Source organism: Ostrinia furnacalis, unplaced genomic scaffold (genome assembly GCF_004193835.3).
Source record: "Ostrinia furnacalis isolate ACB-3 unplaced genomic scaffold, ASM419383v2 OfSCF7341, whole genome shotgun sequence".
NCBI classification, from domain to species: Eukaryota; Metazoa; Arthropoda; class Insecta; order Lepidoptera; family Crambidae; genus Ostrinia; species Ostrinia furnacalis.
In genome coordinates this window covers 660-12,465 of record NW_021137580.1, presented here as the reverse complement: position 1 = coordinate 12,465, position 11,806 = coordinate 660, and positions in this window count along the sequence as shown.

Here is an 11,806-nt window from a genome sequence, read left to right as displayed (position 1 = left end):
CATCCTCATCTTGTTCGTCTAAAGACAGAGTTATTGCTACTACTTATTTCATTTGCTAAGACGTTGATCAGGGATACAGCTGATCGAACAAAAAGCCAATAATGTCGGCCGTCTTGTTTTTCCGACAACAGCAATATCGGGGTAATTAGCGGCCCGCAAACATTTGCGGAGCTCGCGACACGAGTTGTTGATGCACGCTCCGGTGGACGGACGAATTTATCTTGACGGGGGACGATTTTCTACAGACTAAAATAAATAATAGTTAAAATTGGACATAAAATTGGAAGGTTTTCAAAATAGTTTTCCGTCTGTCACCACAATTTAAAATTAATTAAACTCTTTACTTTTAATGATTACCTACCATAATCATTTTAAGTGGCTCTATCATTAAATTGCTCTGTAATATTTTGTTTAACAATTAAAACTTGTAAAGCGGAATTGGTTAAAGGTATTTTTTTATGTTACAGGAGACTTATGGAGATGTATGGAGCTACATGAGTAGAGTTCAGATTTAAATGACGATAATTCGGTTGTACTCATTTAATATTGATAATTTTGACAGATTCATATCTAAATACTCAAACAGGTTGCTTTTAAACCTAAATAATGTACCACAACTCATTAAATTCAATTTGAAAACATTAAATTGCATCGGACGTTGCAACAAATACGCCGCTAGAAAATTCTATGAGCACTCAGGGACTACGAGCTAGTGGAAAGAGTTTTTTAAAATATATATTGGTACTTTGAAGCACACACGGCTGTATTAATATTACATGAGAGCCCGACTTTAGATGCTGGACAACCACGTTGGAATAGCCAATTTTTGAAATGTCCAATTCAGGTGAGCGTTTTATATTTTGCGGGAAGAGAATGGGGGAAATTCAGTGGCAAATGAGGTAATTTTATTTAACATCCGAGAATAGCTTTTATTATTATGATTTTTAAGGTCAATATTTAATTTATATTTGACTTATCTCGTTTACCGTAAAATGTAGTTACAAAGGAGAATTCGATATTGCCAGTAGAATCCTTTCATTCTTTCCATTTAGTTAGAATGATATTATTTCCAAAAGTTAAGTCGCAAAGTTCTGGGGTGATATAATGGTAAAATATTAATATGGTTTCTGGGAAAGACAAGTTTAAAAATATCTTTACACGTACCTAAAAATTCCCGTCATCCAAACTCTACTCTCTACATATTCGATTCATCCGAAGTCACTTTAAATTCCTTTGTAGATAGCTAAAATGCAATTCAAGTAATATTACCGTAATATTACCGAATTGTATTACATTTATTGGAATACCGAACACGTATCTAATGCAAGCGTAGCGCATTGGATATCCGTTGCCTTTTACGGTACAGTTAAGGCGGAAGTGTAAACGGGGGTATTCCATTAACGACCTTACGGTAGTGCTTTAAGATAGTTTGCAATGGTATTTTATTGCTTTGATGCCGCAATTGTAAGTAATGAGTTATGCAGAGAACGCTCATTGAATAATATAAAGATCGTTACTTCTAATAAAATAATTTTCGAGGAGGAATTTTAAGAACGGCGTCCGAACATAAGCTGCTTTCAAATATTACAACACAAATTGTTCATTTGAAACAACAAACGATAGGACATCGTTTATTCAACTAGAATGTTATTGTGAAATTCATTGTTAATAATTTCCAAGATGCGATATGCTTTGTGGCATTCCTTTCTAGGATCAAGTCAAAGCTGTCGTCTGACCTCACAATTTCTACTACTATTTTGCTAACTTATACAGTTTACGATAGAATACTCAAGTTCTTTGGAGGTTACAGGTTAAATAATAGTTACTATAATTGATTGAATGGTTGCACCTCTCATAACATCAGGTGTGATTGCGATTAAATTCCTGCCTTCTTCTGCATAAAAGTAAAAAAATGGCGTAGGCTACAAGGAGTAACTCAATGCCAGAATCGTTTTAAAAGGGAGGTCAGAATCTTGTACTTTACCCATGATATTCTGGTGGATTGATACCGATTTCTGACGTATTTGGTTAATAATATAATTTTATTGTACTACCTATTTTAATAGATTCCCATAATCATAGACCTTTCATCAATTCCCGAGTAGAAAAGCCATCAATTTGTACAGTGCTGCACCGTATTGAATTTAAAACACTGACCTCTATTTGGACTCCGGACACAGTGTAAAGAGATAAAGTGTGCCCATTTTACACAAACTATACATATTTTATATATATATGAAACAGTAAGGTAGATAACATTATGTTAGATATTCTAATGAAAATCAGGTGAAAATTAAATGATCGGTTCCATGGTTTTCATTCTCTCTTTTTACCTCTTGATTCATTCAAAGGTCTTTATATTAAAACGTAACGACTAATTCGTCTACCCAACAAACTTCGACTTACGTCGGCCGTTTGGTGTAATGGTTCGAAGCGGACTACTATTCCGAAGGCTGCGGGTTCGATTCCCGCACAGTACAAACATTTGTGTGCATGAACATATTTGTTTGTATTGGACTGGGTGTGTTTCTATGTATAATATTTATGTATGCAAAAAAAAAAGTATTTAAGTATGTTTATATCCGTTGTCTAGTACCCATAGTACAAGCTTTGCTTAGTTTGGGACTAGAAGCGCAGTGTAAAATGTCCAAGGATATAAAATATAAAATAAATAAAAATAAAATAGTTCGGCCAAACCAACGCGATCACACGCGATCAGCCGGCGTGCAGCGATGGCGACCAGACTTAAANTCATCGGTTGCCTAACGTCCTGATGCGTGCGCCCCTTATTCTGTGGCTTCGCCTGGGGCGGCAGCCAAATAAAAAGCCTAACAAAAACCGGACAGGCCGGACATCGGTTATTTTGGCCGGACACGCAATCAAAAAGCCTAACTATGTCCGGCTTTATCCGGACACCTGGCAACCCTACATGTACCTAAAAATTCCCGTCATCCAAACTCTACTCTCTACATATTCGATTCATCCGAAGTCACTTTAAATTCCTTTGTAGATAGCTAAAATGCAATTCAAGTAATATTACCGTAATATTACCGAATTGTGTTACATTTATTGGAATACCGAACACGTATGTAATGCAAGCGTAGCGCATTGGATATCCGTTGCCTTTTACGGTACAGTTAAGGCGGAAGTGTAAACGGGGGTATTCCATTAACGACCTTACGGTAGTGCTTTAAGATAGTTTGCAATGGTATTTTATTGCTTTGATGCCGCAATTGTAAGTAATAAGTTATGCGGAGAACGCTCATTGAATAATTTTAAGATCGTTACTTCTCATAAAATAATTTTCGAGGTTTTTTAAGAATGGCATCCTAAGTAGCTTTCAAATATTACAACACAAATTGTACATTTCAAACAACAAACGATAGGACATCGTTTATTCAACCAGAATGTTATTGTGAAATTCATTGTTAATAATTTCCAAGATGCGATATGCTTTGTGGCATTTGGCATTCCTTTCTAGGATCAAGTCAAAGCTGTCGTCTGAACTGACAATTTCTAACTATTTTGCTAATAAATAGTTACAGTTTACGATAGGATACTCAGGTTCTTTGGATGTTACAGGTAAGTAAATAACTATCATTGATTGAATGTTTGCATCTCACTTAATATCAGGTGTGATTGCGATTAAATACCTGCCTTCTTCTGCATAAAAGTAAAAAAATGGCGTAGGCTACAAAGTAACTCTCTGTCAAAATCGTTTTAAAAGGAAGGACAGAATCTTGTACCTTACCATGATATTCTGGATTGATACCGATTTCTGACGTATTTGATTGATATTTTTATTGTTACTATTTTAATAGATTCCCATAATCATAGACCTTTCATCAATTCCCGAGTAGAAAAGCCATCAATTTGTACAGTGCTGCACCGTATTGAATTTAAAACACTGACCTCTATTTGGACTCCGGACACAGTGTAAAGAGATAAAGTGTGCCCATTTTACACAAACTATACATATTTTATTTATAAATCATAATAAACATCTTAAAGATACAGGGGGTAAAAGTCAGGATACCAAAATGAAACAGTAAGGCAGATAACATTATGGTAGATATTCTTTGTTGAAAATCTTGTGAAATGACCGGTTCCATGGTTTTCATTCTCTCTTTCTACCTCTTGATTCATTAAAAGGTCTTTATATTAAAACGTAACGACAAAATTGGATAACAGAAGCATTGTTTGTGTACACAAAATGGTGGGCCTTCTACGTTTGCTTACTTTACATTCGAAGCGGGCTAAAAAGTGAACTATAGCCACATAACCAATTTTAGTGCCCGTTTTACGACGCTAGACCGATATATTGCCGGTCGAACAAGATATATGTTGCACAAATGCATCCTTCTGCAGAATACATGACTCGCCAAGTGACTGGCTGGATGCATATTGAACTTATGATTCAATGCGGGTTGTGGTTTGGAAAATTCATTGATCTATCACGACGAGAATTACACATTCTACTGATATCTATAGAGTGTGTAGAGCGTAAGAGAACGATTTTCAAAAACGAATATCATAATATTTTTAAACTGAACTTCAGGTCAGTCTGCTAAAAATTCAGTATAAAGATTTTTCTTTCAGTAAATTGGCTTTACACTTTATTGAATTCAAAACCAATCGAATTTCCTCCTGTGTCTCGCACATATTCAAATTAAATTTTGCAGAATATCTTCTAAGACTTAAGACCCTATTAGCATTCAATCAGCAATGATATACACAAACAATTTAATCCGTTCAATTACTGCACAAGATTGAACATTTTCAGTACATTTTCAAGGAAATCCTACTAATGCTACTAATATTATAAATGCGAAAGTTTGGATGTCATGATGTCTGGATGTTTGGATGTCTGGATGTTTGTTACTCTTTCACGCAAAAACTACTGAACGGATTTTGTTGAAACTTTACAGTATTACTGTTTATAAACCAGATTAACATATAGGCTATAATTTATGACGATCTGTGACATACTAAATTTCACGCGGGTGAAACCTCGGGCAAAAGCTAGTTAAATATACATGCAAGACGTATATGAAAGCACAAAGCAGCTTATGTAGCAATTTGTATGCATTAGAATTCAAAATTACAATACAAAGTGCTTGCACCGGTTCCTGCACTATGAGGCACTGTGTGACTTATATTATTTTGAGGTTAAAACCGCGGTAGAATAAGGTCAGATGTAAATAATTATGTAAACTACTTTAACCTAAATACGTCTTTGTTAAGCCTTCATCATCTTTACTTATAGACGAACCTAGAACTTATTTTCTGTTTTTCTTAGTCTGATATTTTATTCTCGAGAATATTTTATTTACCTTTGCAATGTTACGGGAATAACTATCAGTAAATATGGAATGGAATTAAATAATGGAATTTATCTCCTCCAAAATTTTTACAAGATACTCACATGTAATCTCATTTCTATTAGTCAACATTAAGGCTGGGTTACACATACACAATATAACATTATCTTTAACAAACGTCAAGTCAAACTCCATATAACACATGGTTAAAATAAGGAGGTGCAACTCAGCCTTATTATTCTGTAATTAAGTCAAATGTAAACCACCGACAGTCCCTAACACAATACTAGGCAAAAAACAAAATAAATGTCTCCGTAAGCGGAACCTAATCTTCACAAAGAGTATTCACTCGACAATTACAGGTTAGTAATTAAAAGGCGACTTGCCAAGCAAAAATGGGCTTAATCGTCTAACTAACGAGGAGGGCACCCGACACCGCGACACCGGCGAAATAACGCAATCCGATGCTAATTGTACCTGAGTAAAGAGAGCAAGAGGAATATACCACTAATTCGCTACTAAGCACTTTTGTGCTTCCCGCATCACCTAAAGAAAGGTCTAAAACCTAGAAGTGTGAAACTACCAGTGATAATGGTGACTGAGACATAACCTTTACCAACATAGACGATCCTCTATCAATCATCACACTAGCCTAAAACATAATCAATATTATGTTATCTATTGCGGCTAAAATCGGATAAATTAAACAGAAATAGTGCAACTCCTGTGTCCAGCTTCATCATCATCATCATTTTCAGCCATAGGACTTACACTGCTGAACGTAGGCCTCCCTCAATGATTTCCACAATGGCCGGTTTGTGGCGGCCTGCATCCAGCGCCTTCCCGCTACCTTTATGAGGTCGTCGGTCCACCTTGTAGGTGGACGTCCTACGCTGCGCTTTACGGTACGAGGCCTCCACTTCAGAACCTTGCTGCCCCATCGGCCGTCAGTTCTGCATACTATCCAGTGTGTCCAGATTTACCGCCAATAAAAAACAAACCAGTCGTCTTATACGCTTTTGTAATACCTTTGCCTATGTCATTAACATGACTCTAGATACAAAGCTATACTTATGTGAGTCGTCAGCTTTTTCGTAATGAACCTAATACCTTTACGAAAACCTTATTATCTTAGTATCACGTTTCTGCGCCGAATTCCGAACACATAAGAACAAAACCCAACAGTAATAAACTCCTCTTTTATTTTATTTGTACGCCTTTACTTATTAATGATAATAAGCCGACAGGAAAACATATGAATTACTGCCGGTACATAGAATAGGCTGAGTCGGTAGGATTATTACTTAGAGTTAAGACTTGATGGCCATGCGCAAACTACCTACTTATTAAGAAAACTTCATAATAATAAAAAATCTACGAGCTATAGTCGTCAGAGAGTGAATTTTTTGGGCACACAAAGGAGTTAAAGAGCAAAATAATAACATGTTTTCTTGTTTCCTGAGTTTAATATGGCGCATTAAGGCTTTATGGTTATGATAGAAAGTGAAAAAAAAATGTCATCATTTGTAGTTTTGAGAAACTAGACCAGCTGCTACTTTAAAGTACTGACACATTTTAAATTGAGTCATGTATTCTTACTTTTGTAACCTACTAAATTAAAGATATGCAACGCGTACTGTTAATACAAATTGTATACTTGTTGCATATTCACGAAGGCGAGTGAGCTTTACATGTGTGGTGGCTCGCTAGTGTTTGTTTTCAAAAGTTTTGATAGACATTACACTATTGTTATGTGCACGTACACGCACACACACAACTAAAGCTCACTCGCCTTCGTGAGTTGCAAGAACTATACCTATTTATAGGTCATAACCTGACTAATATTTCCTTCAATTTTCACGTGTTATGATTTGTAAAAGTCAAGACGGGAACGTGGTTACTTTCCTATTTTTGCATATCACTGACGAGCATACTCTCTTTCATAAATACTTGCAACCGCCTCTGTGGCCTAGTGGTAAGACCACCTGCTTCAGACGCAGAGGTCCCTGGTTCGATTCTCAGTGGGGGCAGATTTTTCTGTTCGGTTTGGTTGGTGGTAGGGCTTGTTCTAAGTCCGCCTGGCTAGCTACCACCATCATTATTGTGCACCACCATTAACAGCAATATTGTGTTCCGGCAGTTAGCTTGATCTTTCTACACATGAAAGCCTAAACCGCTTTTCAGCAGTTTCTATCAAATCTTTAAAACATAGAACTCATTTATTGCAAATAGGCTTTTGAAATGCACTTTTACACGTCCTGTATTAACCCTACCACTGCTTCGGGACAATAAATGGGCCAGTGCTGAGAAGAAGCAGCGCAAGAAACTCAGTCACTATTACATACACTTTGAATGCGTAAGTATCCAATATTATCAGTAGTATTACTACTAACATATTAAGCTATTGGCATATAAAACATACAAATACGAAATTACGTTCGTGATTTCGGAGGGCAGTCGTTAAGGTTCATTTACGATCGGCTAGTCACTAATGACTGTGTTATTGATACTGCGTTGTGTACCAATTGAGATATTGTGTTTTATTCGTTACGTGTGTAGGGTTGCCAGGTGTCCGGCTTTAGCCGGACATGTTTGGCTTTTTATGGTCTTGTCCGGCTTGTCCGGCTTTTGTTAGGCTTTTTATGTGGCTGCCGCGCTAGGCGAAAGTCGAGCTACAGAATAATATCAAGCGCACGCATCAGGATGTTAGGCAACCGATGATGATAGTACTCCACTCGTGAGCTATGGCACTAATTGCACCCCCACCCCCTGCCATGTCCGGCTTTAGGGTAAAATGTCCGGCCAAATGAAGCATAGAGTCCGGCTTGTGTTTTTGGACCTGGCAACCCTATACGTGTGTAATGCGAGGCTGTATATGTCTGCTCCGATTAGGGGTAATGTCGTTATTAATGAGCTGCCGATAGTATTCATTGAATGGTAAAGATATAGTAGATACGTTACATTGGGATTATTACAACCCATTATGATAATAGAAAACACAAACATCACATGTTAATGGATAGTTTTCATGCCAGAATCATTACTCTTGAAAAAAAAACCAACAGTTCTAAGTAAATATGGAGTAGGGTAAAACTTTAGAAAATATAGAGTAGGGTGGACAAGTATCATTTAAATTCATAATGCTATAATAAGATACCTACCTAAGTAATATGCAGATAGGTATTTATTCCGTTAAAAATAAAAATTCGTCTTCATTCATTGTAGACCAATAACAAAAATGATCATTTTAATACTAAATGGATTGCAAAACAAAAATATTAACTTTCCATGTACCTAACATACCTATGAGATAAAACACTCGAAATTTCAGCCGTAGTGTGTATCGTTACGAATAACACAATCCTGATAAATCGCATTGTTTTCATTTCAAAAGGCCGAAATAAATGAGTGTATGATACGAGGGATATCTCGGCACTATCTAAAACGAGTTTTGGCAAAAATTGGCGTTGTACGTACGTTCTCCCGTCAGCCCTTCTCAACGACAGTATATTTCATTTCTCGCAAACAACGCACCTCCGTGAACTACGCAAATTCCGCACGAATATTGGAAACGGGTTATTCTGGAATCGTTCGGTACAAAATTAAGCAGCCTGGTAAGAACTGGCCCATTTATTTTCCAGAAGCAGTGGCAGGGTTACTGGGACGTGTAAAAGTGCTTTTTAAAAGCCTACTTGCATAAATAAATGAGTTTTAAGAGTTTTGTGAGTTTGAAGAAAATACTTCTATTTTTATTTTTCTGAACATAATATTGGATTTGTATCGGTATTTAATTTCGATTTACATTAAATACCTACCTAGTAATATCAACTCATTTACAAATATTTTCGAGATGTTCATGAGTGATTTTTACAATTACATAAAAAGTCCAAATTAGATAGCTGATACCACCAATCGATTGAAATAGGCTTTTAGACATCGAAGACAGAAACTTATGATGTCAACAAGACCTACAAAATGCGCACCCTCCAGTTCGTTCGTTCGTTCGTTTCAGCCGAAAGACGTCCACTGCTGGTCAAAACCCTCCATGTGTGCAATGTCAATTGGGCTAAAAGCCAAAAAGTAGTAACTTTTCATGAAATACCTATCCCTACACTAACATCCCAAAGTACATAGTACCGTGCCGTGCTAACCCCAGATAACGTAAGAAAATGGCAAGTGATAAAACCTGCGATATAGCCTCCTCCAGAATACGGCTCCAACACAACCTCGCGGTCTAGCCAAGGTGTTCGACCCATGTCACTCAGACCGCCAATCAATTCGCCGGGGCTCGGCAAACATTAACTTCTTAAGGCGCTCCCGAATATGTTTACAATATTGAGTGGGTTTACCTTTAAAAATTGACTCTGAACACACTCGATTTTCACGTGCTAGTGAATAGTGTGAGTGAACTTTAAGACTGGAATAAAATATTTATTGTTCGTTGCTTTGGTTGTAATATGATTTACATTTTATTACATTACTAAGTAAAAGTTAAAAAAATCTAATTAATATCGCACTTTACATAAATGTTGAAAGCTATCGTTTTATTTCAATGTAAAGCAAAATTTGTACTGAAGTAAGCCTGGTAATTAAATCGTATCCTACTAACAATACATACAACCTAGGCAATTTTATTATTGGCCGTTCAATAGTTCCTTGGTTTGCAAAATGATAAATTACTGGTTTAGCCATCTTGTATCATATCCTACAATACACTATTAAGCTAGTACAAAAATCACTGCAAAATACACCCACAATAAAAAATTGTGGTCAATCATCGTAATTTTGCGATTATTTGAAGAATATACCTACTTAGGCTCGTATTAAATCGTACTACATTTTCCCCGAGAGAACGATAATAATTCGTCAGAACAAGAAAAAGATAAGTAGGAACCACTTACCTTGACAAAAAGCTGAAGAAAGCTGGAACGCCCCACGAAGCACATCACGATAGGCCGCCATTCTTCCGATTCCACGAACACGAATAAATAACACTTTAACACAATCACTATAACACCACACTGTTAATAAACATAGTTTATACCGAATAAAATGGCGATATTATCGGAAAATAAGCAGAAGTTCGCTCATGATTCGCGACGCGCGTGACACCGTTAATGTGCAAACTACCGAACTACCCACTTTTTGGCTGAATATCACAGATGCAGTCAATTTTTAAATTACCGACTATCTTTTGTCTTTTAGTTTTGAGAACCACGATTTCGCCACTGCCACTGTTTTGCCATTTGTGTGAGTACCTAAAACGAAAAAGATAACTCAAAATGAAATGACACAAAAAGATACATTAGAAATTATAGGAAAGAAATAAGGTCAATCTGCACAATATTTTTTGTGGAAAATGACGTGCAGTTTTTTTTTTCGTTGTGCCGTGTCTGTGCACAGACTAGAAAAGTATGCATTGTCTGTGGTTTGTGTAAAGTTTGTTCGGGAAAATGGAAAATGAAACTAATTTAATATGTTTTTATTACTATTTTTTCAAAAAAAAATAATTATAACTTATTAATAATTATTTTCAGGCCGTCCACCTTGTGGGTGGACGTCCCACGCTGCGTTTTCCGGTACACAAATAATTTTTTTGCTACATTTCGGACATACAATTTTCAGCTAAACAAGAATATTGAAGAGGGTCGTTTTCTTATTTTATGATCTCTATTAGGTAATACAAACTAATTCCAACTACCCACATCCAGATACTAAATTATGTATGCGATCCTAATAGGGCTGCTCACAACCTCGGGACAACTAATCGCCTAATGCACCCGTACTTAGTTCCATCAGTTGCTAGTTGGTTCGATTGATTGGCACCCCTTAATATAGTACGGACCCACTTATGGATTCTGCGGTGGAAAACACCACTACAATCCTGAATTACCGGGAAATTTTGTGAAGCCTTATTAAACTAGCTTTTGCCTACTTGGCTTCACCCGCGTGAAATTTAGTTTGTCACAGATCGTCATAAATTATAGCCTATANCCACAGGAACGGGAGTTAGCGGGAAAAAACATTTGTATGAAAAAATCTAAACCGCGTAAGATAGATGAAGGGGGTAAAACGGGATCCACGCGTACGAAGTCGCGGGCGGCCGCTAGTTTAAAATAAGATGGTGCAACCCAGCCTTTGTTTGACAATATACTTTATGTCAGAGTTGTTCATAGAGTACGTTAAGTCAGACGATACGATTGAATTAAGGCATGCTTGGACGCTATTATCTACCCAAATAGAATCTATTAGTGTAAAAAAATCGACTCCAAAACAAACTGCACTAGATAAGTAAAGTAAAAGTAGAAAATATATTCCGTTATTTATTTACTAGGTCAAATTTTTACCATGATTGATATTTTCGGAGTCGGTGGCAGCACTGGCAGCCTACAGTTTTAATTTTTAGTGAAAATTAATTTATTTCATGTTTTTGTTGCTGTTGACCCTGTTGTTGCTACTGAAAGTCGTCATTGAGACCATATTTT